The following is a 22,200-nucleotide window of genomic DNA, read 5'->3' as shown; positions in this document are numbered from 1 at the left end:
CAGTTCCTTCCTTCCTTCCTTCCTTCCTTCCTTCCTTCCTTCCTCCCTCCCTCCCTCCCTCCCTCCCTCCCTCCCTCCCTCCCTCCCTTCCTTCCTTCCTTCCTTCCTTCCTTCCTTCCTTCCTTCCTTCCTTCCTTCCTTCCTTTTCTCTCTCTCTCTTTCTTTCTTATTTCTTTATTTTCTTTCTTTTTTTCTCTCTTTTCCTAATCAAACAAAGCACTTAGGAAAAATAAAAACAGAAAAATTTCTGATCATACTAAGTTTCTCACAGCTATAGTTGTACACAATAAAATACTCATTTGTTGTCCAAATTAAAAAGATCTGTTTTGTGAATTGTCCCCTAGGTAGAAGGGACTATATTTTCCAATAATATTCCCACATTTTATAAAATGAAATTTTTTTTATATTAGGTTTTTTCCTTTTTTTTTTTTGCATTTTAATTTCATTTCCACAAAACCTGCTGAAGATTTTAGTGCATACATGGCCAGACATTTGTTTGTTTGTTTGTTTTTTAATTAAAAAAAGTAATGTCACTCAAAGAGTGACTTTAGAGACTGAGTTTATTTTGACTAACACGGTCCCTGTCCATACCTATCTGTATCATCCGTATTTCCAGTGAGTTCAGTAGCAGTTTAAATGAACTGATCTAAGTAGACAGAGTATGTTACATATGGCAGCATCAACAAATATGAATCAACTGCATTTTAGCTACTCTTTAATAAGCACTTGCTTTGCTAATGTCTTGGGTTACCATATTTTTTCATTTAAAATTTATTAATCATTCTGAGAATAAAGTATATTTAAAGAGAGAGAACTGGCGATTAGGAAGGGTAAGAAATTTCCTGTAGTTTCTGGGTACCACAAATCATTAAGGGCTTGACTATTAGCCAAAGCTTGGCAGTTTGAACCCTCCCAGAGGTGCTTAGGAAGAAAGACCTGGCTATCTGCTTCCTCGAAAACACGATGGAGCAGTTCTCCTCTGCACATACTGGGTTGCCATGAGTCAGAATCGACTTGACAGCAACTGACAGCAACAGTCACTTAAGGGCATACATTTCATACCTGAAGAGACATGTTTGACTCTTTATTCAAGCTAAAGTTTGAGATGACTGGAGAGGGAGAGGTGTGTGGACATGAATCTTGGCTGAGGTGTCTAGAAGACCTCAGAGCACTACGAAATTATCTAAAAGGCCATGATTCTACAGTGACTGTAGATCCACTGTGCATATGTTTCATGTAGTGCATATCCTTTTGCATGCACGCTAAGGACCATTTTGGTCAATCCACCTCACAGAAGTGACCATGTGAAAAATATGCATACTTTTAGAGAGAGACAGAAGGCAAGTGAATTTAGTTTCTCATTCTTATTTTCATTTATTTATTCAACAAATACTTATTAGGTACTTACTGTAGGCCAGACACTCTTCTGTGTGCTTTATATCTAGGAGATAAAAAGATGAATAAGATAGACCCTATCTCTTGTCTTATGATGCATATTCAAGTGGAGGATATGAACAGTAATTAAGTCAGCACCCAAATAAGAAAATTACACATTATTCTGTGCAGGAAATAAACAGGTATATGTGTGAGAGAGCAACTTGGGGTAGAAGGACTATTTTAGAACAAGGGGCTAGCCTTTCAAAGAAGTTACTCTCAAACTGGGCTGTGAGGGATGGGAGGGAAGAGTTGAGGGAGGAGAGTCCAACACTCAGGTTGTATACTCAGCATAAACATTTACAAGCCCTCAAGCAGCAGTGTCAGATGATGAGCACACCCCTGTGTGCTCTGGAGCTGCAATCACGACATCCTGGAATGAAATAGCACTTAGCTAATACTATGGCAAGGGAAAAGTGCAACTACACCAAAAAAAAATTTCTTTCTTTCATCAAATATAACGTGACCAAAAATGCCTGACTTTGAAACAAATTTGTTTTTGAAAAGGCAAAAAAAAAAAAAAGATGAGGAAGCCAAATTTTAGTAATATTGCAGCTCATCTCCAGCTTTATTGCAGTTAGCATTTCCAGTGCATGTATGTGTGGGTGGGTGGGGGTGTGTGTGTGTAATTTTTGTTGTGATTTCTCTCTGTTTATGCTCAATTTTAATCAGATCCTATGGATACTTTATTACAGTAGCCCACAGGAGCAGAGCTTTGTCTAAACCCAAGTGTGTTGTTATAAAACACTGTTTGAAATTTAACTGGTTTGCTTTAGTGATATTAACCATGAATTTCTGAAAATAAGAAATAAGTAATACACTTATGATAAAAAATAGTGCTTAGAGGTATTTCTTATCCGAGAATAATATTATTTTGCGTCTCTTGGCTGTATATTTGAATCATTCTATTGCTTTTCTTTTCAGTGTGAGTGATGGACAAGTTTTGTTTTGTTTTGAATTAGTTGCTTATTAAGAAGAGCTTTTATAAAATATAACTCAAAGGGGGGATTCTGAATGTTTAAACTTTGCATACATCTTCATTTTGTTCATTTTTTCCAAAGACTGTGTGTCCTGCAGTCCGAAAAGTTCCATTTAAAGATAAGCTTTTGAATGCAAAAATAAAATAATCCTGTACAGTTTATAAAAGGGGCTTCTCCATGTGCTTTGATTTATCTTTTTAACCTCGACGTCTCTTCAGTTTTGATGTATGGCAGTGCCATTGCCTCTGCCATCAGACTAGGTCTATTCATGAGAAATAGCCATGTAATGATGTATTTTGTACATATGTGAGGTTGCAATTTTCTCAGTTATTTTAGGAAAACCCTTTTGTTTTACTGTGAAACTAACTATGGTTTGGTCAATTTTTTTGTACGGGTCCACTAGTCAAAATGCTGCTGGCACCATGATTGTTACGATAATTTGACATCATTATCTTGACTATTGTAGTGTAGAAAGGTTATGGTTCTGATTCTCTAGCAACTCTAGAATTACCTTTAAGGGAAAAAGAAGTGAAATAGAAGATATAAAAAACTTAGGATATCCAAATTATTATGAAAAATGAATTTTTATTCTTTCTTTTCTTTTTCTCATGTATATACATATACTTAGTGACATTTAAGTGCCAGGCATAATACTGGATTATTTGGATGCATTCATAGATATACAAGTAAAAAGACCTAACCCTCGTTGTCTAGGCTGTAGTGGAAAGCCAGGCTTAAATAATTAAAATTTACAAATACTATGTATTAAAAGTTTTTAAAGGATGTGGTGAGAAAACCTTATTTTTATTTTATTTTTTTTATTCTAAAGAAGAATTTTCTGAGAAGGTAAAACTCTGTTACAGGAGTAGTAATAGAGGGCTGGTGACAAAGATCCTAGTGGTCACAATGTGATGAGGTGATTGAAGGCGGTGAATCTAGAGGCCTTTAGGAAGTAATCCAGAGGCTGGCATGATAATGATGGCCTCCCCTAGGACAGTGGTAGTTGGGTGTGGAGGAAAGGCTTATCTTCATCCACACTTGGTCAGTGTTTGTTCTACCATAAACCAAAAAACATTGCCATCAGGTCGATCCCTACTCATGTTGACCCCGTGTGCGCAGAGTAGAACTTCTCTGTAGGATTTTCACTGGTGTGACCTCTTGGAAGCTGATCACCAGGATTTTCTTCTGAGATGCTTCTGGGTGGGTTTGAACTGCCAACCTTTTGGTTAGTAGCTGCATGCTTAAATATTTGTACTATCTAAGAACCCCTTGCATAGCACACTGGGTGTTTAATATCCTGAGAAGAAATGATATAAAGAGAGGTTTGAGAAATAGGATATTTAGGTTAGGAGATATTTAGAGTCAAATGAATAGACATGTAAACAAATGATGCAATGCAGTGCTATTAGTGCAGTAATTGACATGAATATGTATAAGGTATAGAGCTGATTCCAAGAGGAGAATGACTTAATCTCTTTGAAGGTGTCAGAGAATTTTATTTGCAGAGAATGGGATGCCTGAGCTGGTTTTCCTCATGTAGAACATGAGATATGAGCTTTTCAGATAAAGAAAATAGCATGTGCCCAATTCGCACAGTGATAAAACTGAGTGTGATATTCAGGGATCTACACATCAGTAAATACCGCTGGACTACAAGGTCTAAAATGATGAGTTCTGGTAGAGATGTTAGAGGAAAGGTGTTTTATCTTGCAGGCTTTGGGATGGATGGAAATCTTTGAGGTTTACTCTGCTAATCATATTTTATACATGCTTTTTATGTGATGTTATATTGGTTAGCAGGGTACTTTAATTCAAGAGTGAATTGCCCATGCCTTGTCTTAGGTCTATTATTTTGAGACTAATTTAAAGTGACTAAAATGAGAAAGGTGCTGTACTCCATTTATGTAGTGCTGCTCCATCTCTTTATATAGCTTTCTATAATGGAATACATTACTAATTTGAAAAGGAGCCATAAAGCCTCTCCAAAGAAAAAGAATATTTTAGAAGAAACTAGGTTGTTCTGGCAAATTAATCATACTTTAATTGCATAATGATGGTCTACAGATGTACATACCTTATTTAGAAAAAAAAAAAAAACATTAGCAGAAAACTTATTTATTTTAGGTTTTTTTTTTATTGAACATTAGATGAGGGTTTACAGAACAAACTAGCTTCTCAATAAACAATTACTACACATATTCTTTTATGACATTGGTTACCAACCCCACAACATGTCAGCGCTCTCCCCTTTTGGACCTTAGTTTCCCTATTAGCAGCTTTCCTGTCGTCTCCTGCCCTCTAGTCCTTGCCCCTGGGCTGGTGTGCCCCTTTAGAATCATTTTGTTTTATGGGCCTGTCTGATCTTTGGCTGAAAGGTGAACCTCAGGAACGACTTCATTACTGAGCTAAAAGGATGTCCAGGAGCCATACTCTCGGGGCTCCTCCAGCTTCTGCCCGACCAGTAAGTCTGGTCTTAGCAGAAAACTTTGTGATTCTGGGGACATGTACAAAGATGACCATCTATATGATGTATTAAGAATAGAGAGGGAGAGTATTTTGGCCTACTCCATTCCTGAATCGGTGTCAGGTAAGATAGGGAGTACGTACTCAACCTTTTTTTATCTAGTTAACTGCATCATTCAGATCTCTGCTTAATTGCCTCTTCCTCATGGAACCACTGACCCAGTTTTATTTTCCCATTAGAAATCTGGACAGTTTCCACATTATAATTTTAATTTAAAAATTACGTGTTTGTTTTAATATCCATCTACTTGCTGCACTGATCAAAACTTGAGAGAAGAGATGGTGTCTTGAGAACAAGGACTATGCTATTGTTGGTACTATAACATAGTGACCAAGGGCTCTGAGTTTTGTGTCAGAGAAATTGGATTCAAATCTTAGCCTTTACCTCTAAAACTTCATTTATAAAATGGGAATAGTATTGCTACCCATATCAATGTTTTTCTAATTTATCACCTGTCTGCCCATCTAGAGTACAAACTTTACGAGAACAGGGAACTGGCCATCTAGTTTACTATGTCTCAGTGACTAGTGACTAGTGGCACTCAGTGACAGTGACTAGTGGCACGATATAGCCTATTAATAAATATTTGTGGAATAAATGAACTAATATGTAGCTACAAAGGGTTTTTATTACGATTAAGTTTATAAAGCTTGTAGCATAATGTCTATGATAGAGAAGGCATTTAGTAATACAACAGGATTTGTACATTTTGCTCATCTTCTTGTGTAATGTTTTCATTTCTTTTGAATAAATACCTAGAAGTGATATTACTGAGCCTTGGTGTAGATATATGCTTAACTTTATAAGAAACTGCCAAACTATTCCCCAAAGTGGTTGTTCATTTTACACTCCTACCAGCAGTGTATGAAAATTTGGGTTGTTCTATATTCTTGCAAACAGTTGGAGGTGTTCTTTTTATATTTAGCCATTCTATTGGTCATGTAGTCATATCTCATTGTGGATTTAATTTGCATTTCCCCTGATGACTAATGATGTTGAGCAATGTTTTTTAGTGCTTATTGGCCAGTTTTTATATCTTCTTTTGTGAAGTATCTGTTTAAGTCTTTTGCTGTTTTTATTTGGGCTGTTTGTTGTTTTATTATCAAGTTCTAGCAGTTATGTACACATCCTGGGTACAATCCCTGTCAAGATATATGATGGTCAGTATGAGTTGGAATCAACCCTATGGCAATGAGTTTGGGTTTTTTTTGGCTTATGTGTATATCTATATATCTATGATTTTCTACTGGTCTGTGGCTTGCATACTTATTCTCCTAACAACCTTTTTTTTTTCCCTCTACTAGTTTTATTGCAAAATAATTTTAGATTTACAGAAGATTTGCAAAGATAGTACAGAGAGTTCCCCAAAAGCCTTCATCTAGCTTCTTCTAATGTTAACATCTAATATAACCATGGTACATTTATCAGAATTAAGAAATTAACATTCTTATAATATTATAAGCTAAACTACCAACTTTATTTAGACTTTTCCAGTTTTTGTAATAATGTACTTTTTCTGTTCCAGGACCAATCCAGGGTACCACATTGCATTTAGTTTTCATGTCTCCTTAGTCTCCTCCAATCCATGACAGTTTACAGAGATGTCCTTGCCTGTCGTGAACTTGACAATTTTAAAGAGTTCTGGTTAGGTATTTTGTAGAATGTCCCTCAATTTGACTTAACAGTCTTTTGATGAACAGGCGTTTTAAAATTTTATGGAGTTCAATTTATCAGTGTTTTCTTACATAGTTAATGCTTTTTGTATTCTGTTCTGGAAATATTTGATTTTCAAGAGGTACAAAGATATTCTTCTGTGTTTTCTTCAAGAAGCTTTATAGTTGTAGCTTTTATGTTTAGGTCTGTGATCCAACTTGAGTTAATTTTTCTCTGTGTCTTGAGGTAGGAAGTCAGGATTTTTTTTTTTTTTTTTTTTTTTTGGCTACCTAGTTTCCCAAAATCATTTGTTTAAAAGATTGACTTTTTCCATTGTACAGTTGCACATCTTCCTTTCTAATCTTTATGATTGTATTTACTTTTCTCATCACATTACATTGGAGTCTCTGGTGGCCTAGTGGTTAAGAGCTACGGCTGCTAACCAAAAGATCAGTAGTTGGAATCCACCAGGCTCTTCTTGGAAGCCCTGTGGGGGCAGTTCTACTCTGTCCTATAGGGTCACTATGAGTCAGAATTGACTCGATGGCAATGGGTTATCATATTACATTAACTTCAATTTACAAACAATATTGAATAGAAATAAAAGTGATGACAGCAGACATTTTAGCTATATTTCCGATTTTAAGAGGAAATAATTTTCTGAACATTAAGTGTAATTATCTGTAAATTTTTAATAGATATCCTTTATCAGAGTAAGAAATTTCCCTTCTGTTTCTGATTGTTGAGAGTTTTTTTTTTTAAATCATGAATGGACATTGAATTCTATAAAAATAGTTTTCTTCTGTAGTCTGTAAATAAGTGGGGAAATACATTAACTCATTTTAAAACATTATAGTGTGCTTTAGTGCCTATGGTAAACTCCATTTGATCATGCTATATTGCCCTTTTAATATATTATTAGAGTTGATTTGCTAATATTTTGTTAAGGATTTTTTTCTTTTTATTTGTGTTTATGTGGGAAATAAATGTGTAATTTTCTGTTCTTGTAACATTATGTCTGGTTTTGGTATCAGAGTTATACCAGCCTCAAGAAAAGACTTGGGAACATTGTCTTTTCTTTCATTTTTTTAAGTTGTTTGTAGAAAAAACAATTTTTTAATTTGGTAGAACTTACCATTGAAGCCGTTTAGACTTGGCTTTTTTATGAGCAAAAAATTTTATTATGAATTATATTTATTGTGTCTTATTGGGAAATTCATATTTCTGATTTTCTTGTGTTACTTTGTGAGTTGTCCAGGCATATAATGGTACCATCTGTATGTAACCTATAGCACATATGTCTTGATAGTCATAATAAATACCTATGTTACTAGCTTATGTATAAGCTGTACTGTACTTTCTATTGTTATTTTATCCTGAACACTCTCTACTTACAAATAAAAAGTTTACTGTGTAACAGAGTATGCTTCGACTAGTAGACAGCAGCATACAATCTCGTGTATTGTGTGCCTCTTGAGTGTTGTAACATTATCCCTCTGTATGGTTGTTTTTTGAAAATATTACTGTGAAGTGCATCATGACTCCCAAACAGCAAAACCAGTGCTAGTGATACCAGCAGCAATAGGCAAAGGAGAAATATCGGTTTGGAAGTGAAACAAAAGGTAACCCATATAGCTTTGCTAAGTATATAATATGGTGTTTGTACAACATCCAAATCACATAATATCCTATTTCACAGAACTTATCTTGGACATTAAATGATGCATGACTGTATGTAATCTAAGTCCTTATAAATTTTTTAAACTCATTAAATATTCCAGTATATGGTGTATCTTAATGAATATTCCATGTGCACTAGAAAGTAATGTGTATTCTGCTGTTGTTGGGTGTAGTGTTCTATAAATATTAAATAAGTTCATGTTTTCATTACTCTTGTTTTTTTTGTTGACTTTTTAGTCTATTTTCTAAGTCATTAGGGTTGTTAAAATTTCAAAATATAGTTATGGATTTTGTCTATTTCTGCCTTTAGGTCTGTCAATCTTTGCTTCGTATACTTCACAGCTCTGTAACTAGATGTATACATACTTCATGTTATGTCTTTTTTTGGATAAATTGAGTATTTTATCATTGTGACATTTCTCTATGCTTAGTCATGTTTCTTTTCTAGAAGTCTAATTTGACAATTTTTAATGTGGCCACTGCTGTTTTCCTATATTTTTTCATTCTTTTTTATGCTATGAGTTGGAATCGACTCGATGGCACTGGGTTTGGTTTTAGTTTTGGCTTTATACCTTTCATGGATCTTTATATTAAAAATGCGTCTCTCATGGACAGGGTATAATTGGGCATTGCTTTCTTACCCAGTTTGACAATCTCTGTCATACAATTGGAATTTTTAGTCCATTTACAGCTTCTAAAACCAAAACCAAATCTGTTGCCATTGAGTCGATTCCAACTCATATTTAATTTAATTATTGAAATATTTCATGTTCTCAACCCACATGGAGCAAAGAGAATGAAGAACCCCCAAAGACACAAGGTAATTATGAGCCCAAGAGACAGAAAGGGCCACATAAATCAGAGACTACATCAGCCTGAGACTACAAGAACTAGATGGTGCCCAGCTACAACTGATGACTGCCATGAAGGGAAACACAACAGAGAATCCCTGAAGGAGCAGGAGAACAGTGGGATGCAGACCTCAAGTTCTTGTAAAAAGACTAGACTTAATGGTCTGACCGAGACTCGAAGGACCCCAGAGGTCATAGTCCCCAGACCTCTGTTAGCCCAAGACAGGAACCATTCCCTAAGCCAACTCTTCAGACAGGGATTGGACTGGACTATAAGATAGAAAATGATACTGGTGAGAAGTTAGCCTCTTGGATCAAGTAGACACATGAGACTATGTGGCCAGCTCCTGTCTGGAGGGGAGATGTGAAGGCCGGGGGGTACAGAAGCTGGCTGAATGGACACAGAAATACGCAGAAATACAGGGTGGAGAGAAGCAGTATGCTGCTGTCTCGTTAGGGGGAGGGCAACTGGGAGTATATAGCAAAGTGTATATATAAGTTTTTGTATGAGAGACTGACTTGATTTGTAAACTTTCACTTAAACTACAGTAAAAATTAAAAAAAAAAAAATTTCAGAATTGAAATCAACCATATTGCCATTCCTGTTCCTTTTGCACTATTTGTGTTTGTTCTCTTTTTAATCCTTTCTTGCCACATTTTTATTTATTGAGAATTTTTTTAGTGTTACAATTTTTCTTCTCCTTTGGATTTTAAATGATACTTCTTTGGCTTGTATATTTTTTACTAGGTGCCAAATGGAACGACTATGTATTCTTAATTCCCCACGGTTTACTTTGAATTAATATTACTTTGGCATATAATACTCTTCCATTTATTCCCTCATTTCACTTTTGCTATTGTTCTCATATATTTACTTGTACATGTGTTATTACTTTTGCTTTAAATTGTCAATTAGCTTTTAAAAATCTATTACATGAGAAAACTTTTACATGGCTTTATATTTACTCTTTTCTAATACTCTTCTTTCCTTTGAGTAAATTCAGCTTTTTGTTTTGTACTTTTTTTTTTTTCCCTTTAGTTTGAGGAACTGCCTTTAAGGTTTTTTGTAATGCAAGTCTGCTGGTAATGAATCTCTCAGCTTATCTGGAAATGTTTTTATTTAGCATTCTTTTTTATTTTGGACTGATGTTCTCCTTGGATACAGAATTCTAGGTTAACATACATTTTGGTCTTTTCATAACTTGAAAAATGTTTCTTCTCGCTTGCATTGTTTTCTGATGTGAAATCAGCAGATTATTCTTATTACGATTTCTCAATATAAATTTTTTTTATTATAAACATATTTATTTTTTGCTTTTCTTAGCAATTTGATTATCGTGTATCTTGATATGACTTTCATTGTTTATTCTGCTTAGAATTTATTGAGTTTCTTGGAACTGTCAATCAATAGTTTTTCATCAAAATTGGAATGACTGTAACTAATATTTTTTCATATATGTTTATTTCTTTCAATCTCACTTTTTTCCAGTTATACTTATATTAGAACAATTTTTATTGTCATTGAGGCTGTGTTCATTTTTCTGTTTTTTGCTTTTTTTTTTTTTTTTTGTCTCCTCTCCTTCAGTTTTGATAGTTCTGTTCATCTGTTTTCAAGTTCACTGATCGTTTCTTGTGCACAAACTACATTTTTCAATTCTAGGATTTCTCGATTTTTTAATAGTTTCTATTTCTCTCCTGAGATTTCTTGTGTTCCCTCATTACATACACCCTTTCCTTTAAATCTATGGAAATATTTTCAAAAGCTGTTTTAAAGTTTTATCTAAGAATACCAAACTTTTTATTGGGAAAACAAACAAAAAGCTCTCAGATTGTTTATTAGCTTTTTCTCTCCTGTTTATCTGTCACGTTTTCCTGTTTGTTCACAAGCCTAGTAATTTTTGAGTGTATACTAAACTTTGAGAAAGCTACATTGTCAATAATAAGAATTTTGTTTTCTTCCTTTAAATTTATTGAGTGTTCTGATAGGCAGTTACTTTTCAAGTGAGTGAGCTTGATCTTGTTGACGTTTACTTATAGTTTTTGTTTAGATTGGGTCTACAAAAGCCCTCTTCTAGAGTGGCATGTCTCCTAAGGACTGGCCTTCCTGAGATCTCAACTAAAGGACCAGGGATTCTGATGCCTTTCTTCTCTGTCTTGTTGGAAGTCCGATATCTACAAGAACTGTATGACCTATGGAATTGTCATTTAGCCCTCAGATCCCAAAAAGTTGTATTCTGCAAGGTCTTACAGAGTTTTAGTCTGTTCATGCATGCTTAGAATTTGGTCTCAGTAGACTCCCTGTGGAAATTTCTGGAGTTCCTTCTCTGTGCAACTGCCTCTGCTCCAGTACCCTGCCAAATATCATGCCCCCAAAATTGCAGCTGTCTCACCAGCCCCAAACTTTGATCTCTGTTTCTCCTGCCTATCTAGACTATTGATCTCTATTATATTTCTCTTTGCTGTGCTTTGGAAAGTGCTCCTAGGCAGGAGGCTGGGGTGCTTATGGAGTTCACTTTGTGTGTTACCTTTCTTCCAAAAATCACAGCTCTGTGTTGTCTGATGTCCTGCACCTGAAAATGGTTGCTTCATACATTTTATCAAGTACTACATTTGCTTACAGCAGCCAATAAAGGACGGAGAGACATGAAGTATGGCAAAGCAAGTCTAATACCCAGTATTCCTCATAGCCAGAAACAGAAGTAGGAAGTATATTTTAGTCTCATGTTTCTTAGGCTGGGTAATTTTTTTTTTCTTTCTAAATCATTCAGTCCATACATATGCACACATGTATTCATTTCCTATCTATTCTAATGAGCACATTGCCTTTTATGGGGAGTAAATTAAATAACTTTTTTTTTTTTAATTAAGTAATGCCCCATCTGTCTGTCAGTTTTTCATACTATGGGGGCTTGCATGTTCCTGTGATGCTAGAAGCTATGCCACAGGTATTCAAATACCAGTAGGGTCACCTATGGCAGCTTCCAGACTAAGACAGACTAGAAAAAAGGACCTGGTAGTCTATTTCAGAAAAGATTTAGCTAGAGAAAACCTTATGAATAGCGGTGGAACTTTGTGTGATATAGTGTCCAGAGTTGAGCCCCTCAGTTTGGAAGGCACACAAAAGGCAACTGGAGAAGAGCTGCCTCCTCAAAGAAGAGTAGACCTTAATGAGGTGGATGGAATCAAGCTTTCTGGACCTTCATTTGCTGATGTGGCATGACTCAAAAGGAGAAGAAACAGCTGCAAACATCCATTAATAGTCAGAATGTGGAATGTATGAAGTATGAATCTAGGAAAATTGAAAGTCGTCAAAAATGAAATGAAAGCATGAACGTTGATATCCTAGGCATTAATGAGTTGAAATGAGCTGGTATTGGCCATTTTGAATCAGACAATCATATGATCTACTATGCTGGAATGACAACTTGAAGAGGAATGACATTGCATTCATCTTCAAAAAAAAAAAAAAATCAAGATCCATCCTGAAGTGCAAAGCTGTCAGTGATAGGATAATATCCATATGCCTACAAGGAAGATCAGTTAATACGACTATTCAAATTTACACACCAACCACTGATGCCAAAGATGAAGATATTGAGGATTTTTACTAAAATCTGCAGTCTCAAATTGATCAAACATGCAATTAGGGTGCATTGATAATTACAGGAAATTGGAATACGAAAGTTGGAAACAAAAAAGAAGGTTCGGTAGTTGGAAAATATGACCTTGATGATAGAAAAGGTGCTGGAGATCGCACGATAGAATTTTGCAAGACCAAAGACTTGTTCATTGCAAATACCTTTTTTTTCAACAACATAAATGGCGACTATACACGTGGACCTTACCAGATGGAATACACAGAAATCAAACTGACTACATTTGTGGGAAGAGACAATGGAAAAGCTCAGTATCATGAGTCAGAACAAGGCGAAGAGCCAACTACGGAACAGACCATCAATTGCTCATATGGAAGTTCAAGTTGAAACTGAAGAAAATTAGAACAAGTCCATGAGGGCCAAAGTACAACTTTGAGTATATCCCACCTGAATTTAGAGACCATCTCAAGCATAGATTTGACGCGGTGAACACTAATGACCCGAAGACCAGATGGGTTGTGGAATGACATCAAGGGCATCATACATGAAGAAAGCCAGAGGTGATTAAAAAGACAAGAAAGAAAAGATCAAAATGGATTTCAGAAGAGACTCTGACACTTGCTCTTGAACATAAAGTAGCTAAAGTGAAAGGAAAAAATGATGAAGTAAAAGAGTTAAACAGAAGATTTCAAAGAGCATCTCGAGAAGACAAAGTAAAGTATCATAAAGACATGTGCAAAGACCTGGAGATGGAAAACCAAAAGGGAAGAACATGCTCTGCATTTCTCAAGCAGAAAGAACTGAGGAAAAAATTCAAGCCTTGAGTTGCAATATTGAAGAATTCTATGGGGAAAATATTAAATGACTCAGGAAACATCAAAAGAAAATGGAAGGAATACACAGAGTCACTATACCAAAAAGAATTGGTCAACAATCAACCATTTCAGGAGGCACCGTATGAGCAGGAACCAATGGTACTGAAGGAAGAAGTCCAAACTGCACTGAAGGCATTGGCAAAAGACAAGGCTCCAAGAATTGACAAAATACCAATTGAGATGTTTCAACAAACCGATGCAGCACTGAAGGTACTCACTTGTCTATGGCAAGAAATTTGGAAGACAGCAACCTGGCCAACCAGCTGGAAGAGATCTATATTTATGCCTATTCCCAAGAAAGCTGATCCCATCAAATTTGAAAATTATCAAATAATATCATTAATATCACATGCAAGTAGAATTTTGCTGAAGATTATTCAAACGTGGCTGCAGCAGTATATCGACAGAGAGGTGCCAGAAATCCAAGCCAGATTCAGAAGAGAACAAGGAACCAGGGATATCATTGCTGATGTCAGATGGATACTGGCTGAAAGCAGAGAATACCGGAAAGATGTTCACCTGTGTTTTATTGATTATGCAGAGACATTCAACTGTGTGGATCATAGCAAATTATGGACAATATTGTGAAGAATGGGAATTCCAGAGCAATTAACAGTGTTCATGAATAACCTGTACATAGATCAAGAGGCAAGATCAAACAGAACAAGGGTACACTGCATGGTTTAAAGTGAGGAAAGGTGTGCGTCAGGGTTGTATCTTTTCACCATACCTATTTAATCTGTATGCAGAACAAATAATCCAAGAAGCTGGACTATATGAAGAAGAACAAGGCATCGGGATTGGAGGAAGACTCATTAACAACCTGCGCTCTGCAGATGACACAACCTTGCTCGCCAAAAGTGAAGAGAACTTGAAGCACTTACTGATGAAGATCAAAGAACACAGCCTTCAGCATGGATTACACCTCAACATAAAGAAAACAAAAATCCTCAAAACTGGACCAGTAAGTAACATCATGATAAATGGGGAAAAGATTGAAGTTGTCAAGGGTTCCATTTTACTTGGATCCACAATCAACACCCACGGAAGCAGCAGTCAAGAAATCAAAAGATCCATTGCATTGGGTAAATTGACTGCAAAAGACCTCTTTGAAGTGTTGTAAAGCAAAGATGTCACCTTGAAGACTAAGGTGTACCTGATCCAAGCCATGGTGTTTTCAGTTGCCTTCTATGCATGTGAAAGCTGGGACGATGAATAAAGAAAACCAAAGAAGAATTGATGCCTTTGAATTGTAGTGCTGGAGAAGAATATTGAATATACCATGGACTGTCAAAAGAATGAACGAATCTGTCTTTGAAGAAGTACAACCAATTGCTCCTTAAAAGCAAAGATGCCGAGACTATGTCTCACATACTTTGTACATGCTGTCGGGAGGGATCAGTCCCTGGTGAAGGACATCATGCTTGCTAAAGTAGGGTGAGCGAAAAAGAGGAAGACTGTCAATGAGATGAATTGACACAATGGCTGCAACAATGGGTTTAAGCATAACAATGACTGTGAGGATGGCAGAGGAGTGGGCAGTGTTTTGTTCTGTTGTACATTGGGTTGTTATGAGTCAGAACTGACTTGATGGCACCTAACAACATAACAACAACAATATTAAATAATAAGGAGTCCTCATGTGCATCAGTTAAGTGCTTGGCTGCTTACCGAAAGGCCAGAGGTTCAAACCCACCTGCCACTCTACAGGGAAAAGACACACCCGACATTGTGCTCTTGTAAAGATTACAGTTCTGCTCTGTCCTGTAGGGTCACTATGAGTTGATATAAACTCAACGGCACCTAACAGCAACAACAAAACATATTAAATAATGGAAGTTTTTTAAACATTCTATGTCTTCATTTATATTCATCTATGGAGTCACTGGATGGTGCAAGGTTGGAGGTTTGAGTCCGCCCAGAAGCATCTCAGAAGAAAGGCCCGCCTGATGATCTACTTCCAAAAAATCATACTACGGCACACAGTTGTCCTGTGACACACATGGGGTCGCCATGAGTCAGAATCTACTCAATGGTAACCGGTGTCATCATTTATACTGGAATACATCTAAGTCTATAGTGTAGTAAGAGTCATTGTACGAAAAAGACCACTTTATTTTTCACCCTGCTTTATATTCTGATTTAGATCATGTTTTCTTCATCAGTGAATATTTGTTATTGTTGTTGTTAGGTGCCGTCAAGTCAGTTCTGACTCATAGTGATCCTATAGGACAGAGTAGGGTTTCCAAGGAGCAGCTGGTGGATTTGAACTGCCAACCTTTTGATTGGGAGCTGAGCTCTTAACTATAATGCCACCAGGGCTCCAGTGTACATTTAGGGCTCCATAATGTAACAGAAATTTAAAATAAACTTTTAAAATATAGAAAAAAATTATATAAAATATCAAATAATTTAAATTATATATTTCCTATAAAGATAAAATAATATAAATATAAAATTAATTTATAAAGTAATTTCACTAACCAAAATTTGTAAAATAATTCATTGTATACATAAGTTTTTTGTATATCATATATATGCATATACATATATATTTTATATATGTATATAAAATATATATATATAATTATGTTAAAATTTTTAAGGTTCTTTAAAATATCTTAAATATTATTTAAAATATCACCCAGTTTTCTTTTACTTTTAGAGAGGTAGAAATAGATAAATACCTAGATGCAAATACAGACACACACTAGCAGCAGCTTAAGACTAAACACTTAACCTGGTAGTTTCTAACATTTTGCCATTAACATTAAAAAAATAAAAGCATAATTAGGTCACTGTCTTTTAAACTGTCAGAAGGGAAAATAGCATAGTTAACATTTTCAGAAATAAAGCCCTTAAAAGGCTACTGCAATTTAAAGTCCATAATGGAAAATCACAACTGTCTGTTTAAAGATCTCTGATTGAAAGGTAATTCATTCCACCTTGCTAAAGGCAAATTATTTTCTCAGCCTTTGAATACTACTTAGAGCACATTCTTTTTTTTTTTTTTTTTTTTTTGTGACAAAGACTATGGCACAGTGATGCTTTTTAAAAAGAAGTTCAGTCTTCTTTTGGAAAGCAAATTTCATACGTGTGTATGTGTAGCTTTTTGTGTATTCTTCTTCAAGAGAGTTTTATAACTTGGTCAATGAGGTTATAATCTTTATTTTCTTTACTGGACTGCTTATTCAAGACATTTTAAGGGGCTACACTAAGGTCTTAAATTGCAGTTATTCATTATTTAAAATATTCCATGTATTAGATGGAGGTTTTCAAGTAAATATATCAGGAAAAAAAAAAAAACTAGATTCAAAATAATAATTTGAGTTTTAAAGATTTTGGTGGGTTTTATGACCATTCTTGATATATTTAAAAATATCTTTTAATGACATAAAACCAGAAATGGGAATTACTCTGGCTCTTCCTTGAATTAAATGGATATTTACTTTCCAAGTGAAGAGAATACTGATTGTAAGGGTCTGTAATCATTTAAGCCTTAGGGAGGCTCATGCTAGTAGTTCAGCTGTCCTTTGAAAAGTGGTTATAAAGGTGAGAGAAGGATAGGGAAAACAAAACAATAAGGACAACAACAATGACAAGAAACAAGCAACCCAAAAATCTGTTCAGCAAGTACCCATTAAGGGCTACCCACAATAATTGACACTTTATATACGTTTTACCAGTTAAGCCCCACACCAATCCTATGATATAAATTCAGTTATTATCCCCATTTTACAGATCGATACTCTATAGTTCTGTAAGTAAGATGCTCTAGGTTCGGAGTCTTGTTTGCCTGATCCCAAAGCCCATGTTCTTTTCATTACTTCATGCACACTTTAAGGGCATTCACACCGGCACCTTTGTTTTGTACATGAAACAAACAAACAAAAGACAAAAACTGTGTCCCAGAAAGATGGAGGATACTTAGTTTACTTAATCAAGGACACAAAGCAAGTAAGTAGTTGCCTGCTTATTGAGCCCCAGATTTCCCCAGTGTTTCCCTTTGTAGCAGATTCAGCAAAATTATCCTAGGAGTGGTAAAACTCATCTTAGGAAATGGACTTAGAAAACTCTCATAATCAAATTTTAAAAAGCTACAATTCCGCATCCACAGGATTTGTAGATCTTATACCTGGGGACTTTGCATCATTTGCCTTATTTTATTGTTTATTGACTAAGTTCTCTTCATCGCTCTACAAATCAATTGGCTTGGTATCTGAACCATGAAATCAGTTTTCCCCATCATAGAGTGTGAAGGGCTACAGTATCTAGTACATTCTAAAATATATATATATATATATATATAATATGCCTATGTATCTGTTGCCTTGCTTGTCACTATACGCACACACACACACACACACACACACACACACGGTGACAAGCAAGGCAACTAGTGAGCTTTTATGTTCACCATGTATTCCCCCTCACCCCTGAATGGAGACAAAACACTTAGCCTTTTAATGTTTCTTTTTTTCATCCAATTTATCTAGATGTCATTGGTCATTGTGATAAATGGCTTGGAAATATTCCCCTTGGATGGTTCTCATACTAGCAGAAAAATATATTTGTCATGTTTTGATTTTAGGTAGCTTAATTGTTTTCACATAGTCATTAACAGGCACGACATCTGTAATAACGTGGAGAGGGGCTGATAACTCCGTTATTTAAAGATGGTTACATTCAACTTTTTACTAATTTCAGCTGCCCATTGAAATCTTGAACTCCTGAATATTTAGGAGGAAGGCCATGGGCAAAAAGATTTGGTCAGAGTAATTCTGACTCCAGATCTAGAGCTTTTACTGCTACACACCTTGATAACTCCTAAAGGAATTTTAGACAAAGATCCTTACTAATTTATTCCCCAGAAGTCCCTGGTTGGCGCAAACAATTAAGCGCTAGGCTACTAATGGAAAGGTTGGCAGGTCAAATCCACCCAGAGGTGTCTCAGAAGAAAGGCCTGGTGATATATGTCCAAAAGGTCACAGATATTGAAAATCCTAGGAAATGCAGTTCTACTCTGACACGCATGGGGACACCATGAGTCAGAATCTACTCGCCGGCAACTTTTTTTTTTTAAATTGCTCCCCATTTTCAAAATGAAATTTTGTGCCTCCCATGTTTGCCACCTGTTATTGCTCATAATTTGGGCTTCAGGGATTAGTCCATGCTTTCTCTATCAAATAAGGTTATAGATAGTTGTTTCCATATTTTGAATTACTTATGAAATATAGTAATTCATAAGCTAATAGTGGAGAAAGGGATGAATGCATAGACTTTGAAAAAGGATGCATCTAGTGGAGAAGAATCTAATGGGTTATTGTCCTTAATTGTCCAGTGGAGCTTAATAGATAGTTTTCCAACCAAAAAATAAGGTCATTGCACCTCAAGGATATCAGAGCCAATAGATACACTGGAATCTGTCATTTTGGGGTTACAATTAATTTTTTTTTAATGCAGTACCATTGGTGTAATTTTATGTACATCTGGAAGAAATAAAACTAAATAATATAAATCTGTTCTAAACCCTCATTAAAGAAAGAACAGTGGTTCTTCAAAGATACTGAGGAGAGTTAACTTAATGCATTTATCTGACTCTTATACACTCTTAGCTCTTCAAGTACCTATAAGAATGGATTATCGTACGTTTTAAGACATCTATTTGAATCACTTCTCTGTTTTTGTATTTGTATCATTTGAGACATGACAAAACCATGATCAAAGATCCATGCAAAGCTTTCTAAATTTCATAGTCAGTCTAGAATTCTCCATTTCTAGAATTCTCCATATGCTATAGAATATTATTTTTTGGACTACACTATTTTGTAGTAGTTTTTCAAAGATTACTCTGAGGTAAAGCCATGTTTACCCTCTTTATTTCCAAAATTTGATTATTTCCAATTATTTCCCCAAGAAACATCCTAATATCTGATATTGAAGGTGGGCAAGGAATCTTTAAATAACCTTGAATTTAATGAAGAGATCCAAGTAATGAGAAGATTCACCCTAAGTGATGTAAGCAAGTGATAGTTGCACTGCCAAGAACAGAGTCAGAATTCTTGGAGTCTTTTTGAGTCAAGTTGGTTTGAAGGGACAGGCCAGCAGTTCTGCTGGAGAGAATGAAGTGGTGACTGGTGATCTTCTGGGAACCTGTGTGCCCACTCTACCAAGTAACTTGCAAGGGTTGTACAAAACTCAGCTTGTCTCATGTGTATAGAAGGCTTTGAGTAATAGGAGGACAAAGGAATTTCGTGAGGAGACTACAGTTTTAATAGTATTGACTTGCTTATGCCTTTGCAGAGCTTCATCAGCATCACAGACTGACTACCTTCAGCCCATGCCCCTCGAAAATTCTAGCCATTCAAAAAAAAATAGGCAGGCCATTTAAACTTTAAGTTCCATGAGATCCCACAGTTATGCCCTGCTGAATTTAAATTAGATTCTGCCTATAAGATGGAACACTTCAGCAATCCTAACGCCTCAGTGCTCAATTGTGCTCTTTTCAGGGTCATGCTAATGGCCATCACCTCACCTGGGGTTGTGTCCTTCAGGTTCAGTCCTCTAGTAAGCTTCAGAGATTGTCATGGTTTGAGAGAGACTTGCCAGATGTTAAGTGAACTATTTATAAGATTCTTTGCTGCCATGTGTACTTAAAGAGGGATATGATTGTATTGAAAAGCACCTGGGAGCTTGAAGCAGTGTTTTTCTGATCTAAAGTGTCATACCTGGGGTCACTGAGTTAGAAATCATCTTGGGAGTTTCCATAACATCGAATTCACTTTCTAAACATTCATACACAGTACATAAAACTTTACCTTGGAGAGGTATCACCCTTCATGTGTTGGAAATTAATGGTTTTCCACCTTTGCAATGGAAAAAAGGGCCCAAAGGCAGCTGAGGGGCACAAATGAGTCTGATGGGGGTATATCCATTATTATGTAATAGTTCTAACTAATAATAAAATAATAATAATAATAGATATGATTAAACAATTCCTCTAAGAATATTTTGCTAAGGATATGAAGATGTAATATTCAAGAATGCATATTACAAAATTGTCTATAGTAGTAGGAAAAAAGCTGTAAAGAAGAAAAAAGTCAGTACCCAATAATGTATTAACCCATGGCCATTGAGTCAATTCCGACTCATAGCAACCCTATAGGACAGAGCAGAACTGTCTGTAGGCTGAAAATCTTTATGGAAGCAGACTGTCACACCTTTGTCTTGCAGAGCAGCTAGTACGTTCAACTCTACCACCCTTTTTTTTAGCAGCCAAGCATTTTAACCACTGTGCCACCAATAAAATATTGGTAGTACCTAAAATTAAGGGGAATCTTATGTCAACATTAAAATGATGATTTAGAAGATATCTAGGATATATCTTAAATGAAAAAAGTAATAAAATAGCATGTATAGCATAGCCATATGAATATTTATATTTCTATTTGCTTTCTGGAAGGTACATGGCAGTCTTTGAACAGTGGTTAGTTTTAAGTGGTAGGATTATGGTTGATTATTTTCTGCTTTTCCCCCAATTTCTATAGGTTGGTTTTATAAGAAAAACTATCAATTTTTATTTTGAGAAAATTTTCTTATAAGAAGACAAATTGAAAATTTAATAAGTAATAGGCACCTACTATGTTCCTTACACTTGTTTGGGAATTTTGAATGTTTATTTGGCCCTCCTATAAATCCTATAAAAAAGGATTTTATGCTCTTTATTTTATAGATAAGACAGAAAGATCAGAGAGGTTTTGTAACTTGCCCAAAGTCAAATCACTCAGCTAGTAAGGAGTAGAATCAAGTATCAGTCCTAGTTTCTCTGACTCTGTCTCTCTGAGGACAGTTTTTTGGCCTGTTGCCAATGGACTATCAGTCCTGGAAAGGGAGGTGGTAGGTCCTTGTCACCATTGCTAATAGCCCTCTTTATCACTTCTACTTTCTGATATGGGTTGTAGCAATGTTCATGGCTTCTCCTGAGTCCAGTTGTGGATGGAAATGTGAAGTACTACTTGATAACAGAAAGTGTAATGTGAAGGTTTACAGTAGTAGATAAGAGGAAGTATGCCTGCCTTATCTGCTTCAATTGGTTTTAACTTTTCTAACTCATTATAGAAGAAAAGGGTTTAGAACTGTGGCATCTCTTCCTGTGTGCTTCCAACTCATGAAGGGGTGTCACAATGCCTCTATTTTAGAGTGGCATATTTTCCTAGGGATTGTGCTCCTGATCTTATTTCTGACTCAGCTAATAGCATGGTCGATGGCCACAATTTTAACCACTGAGCCTTGAATACCATTCAGCCTCTGGAGTATATAGTCTACTATTTTGAAGTGTTGAATTTAACTTCTCAAGTGTACCTTGCTATAGCTGCAATTCAGGGTGATTCAGGGCAACCATCTACAAATTTTCATTGAAGAGAATAAATAACAACACATTCTTTAAAATATGTAGAGCAGAATTTTGTTTAAAAAAATATTTAATCACATTAAAGCATTCATTTGTTTTCTGATATTTTACTATATAAATCAGTTTGCCTTTTCTTCTTTAGTATTTTGTTATGGAATAGTAGTTGATATTTCTTTCCGTATTATTTTTATTCTTAT

At 35.6% G+C, this 22,200-nt stretch overlaps 1 protein-coding gene across 2 annotated transcripts in view; it reads left to right on the top strand.

Moving 5' to 3' along the window:
* GABRB2 (gamma-aminobutyric acid type A receptor subunit beta2) overlaps positions 1-22,200 on the top strand; it is a 297,656-nt gene that overhangs the window by 39,656 nt on the left and 235,800 nt on the right. The gene's annotated exons all lie outside the window — the stretch shown is intronic.

Source organism: Loxodonta africana, chromosome 2, assembly GCF_030014295.1.
Source record: "Loxodonta africana isolate mLoxAfr1 chromosome 2, mLoxAfr1.hap2, whole genome shotgun sequence".
In the NCBI taxonomy this organism is placed as follows: Eukaryota; Metazoa; Chordata; class Mammalia; order Proboscidea; family Elephantidae; genus Loxodonta; species Loxodonta africana.
Note: the sequence above shows the minus strand (reverse complement) of the source record. Positions and strands in the feature narration are given on the sequence as shown.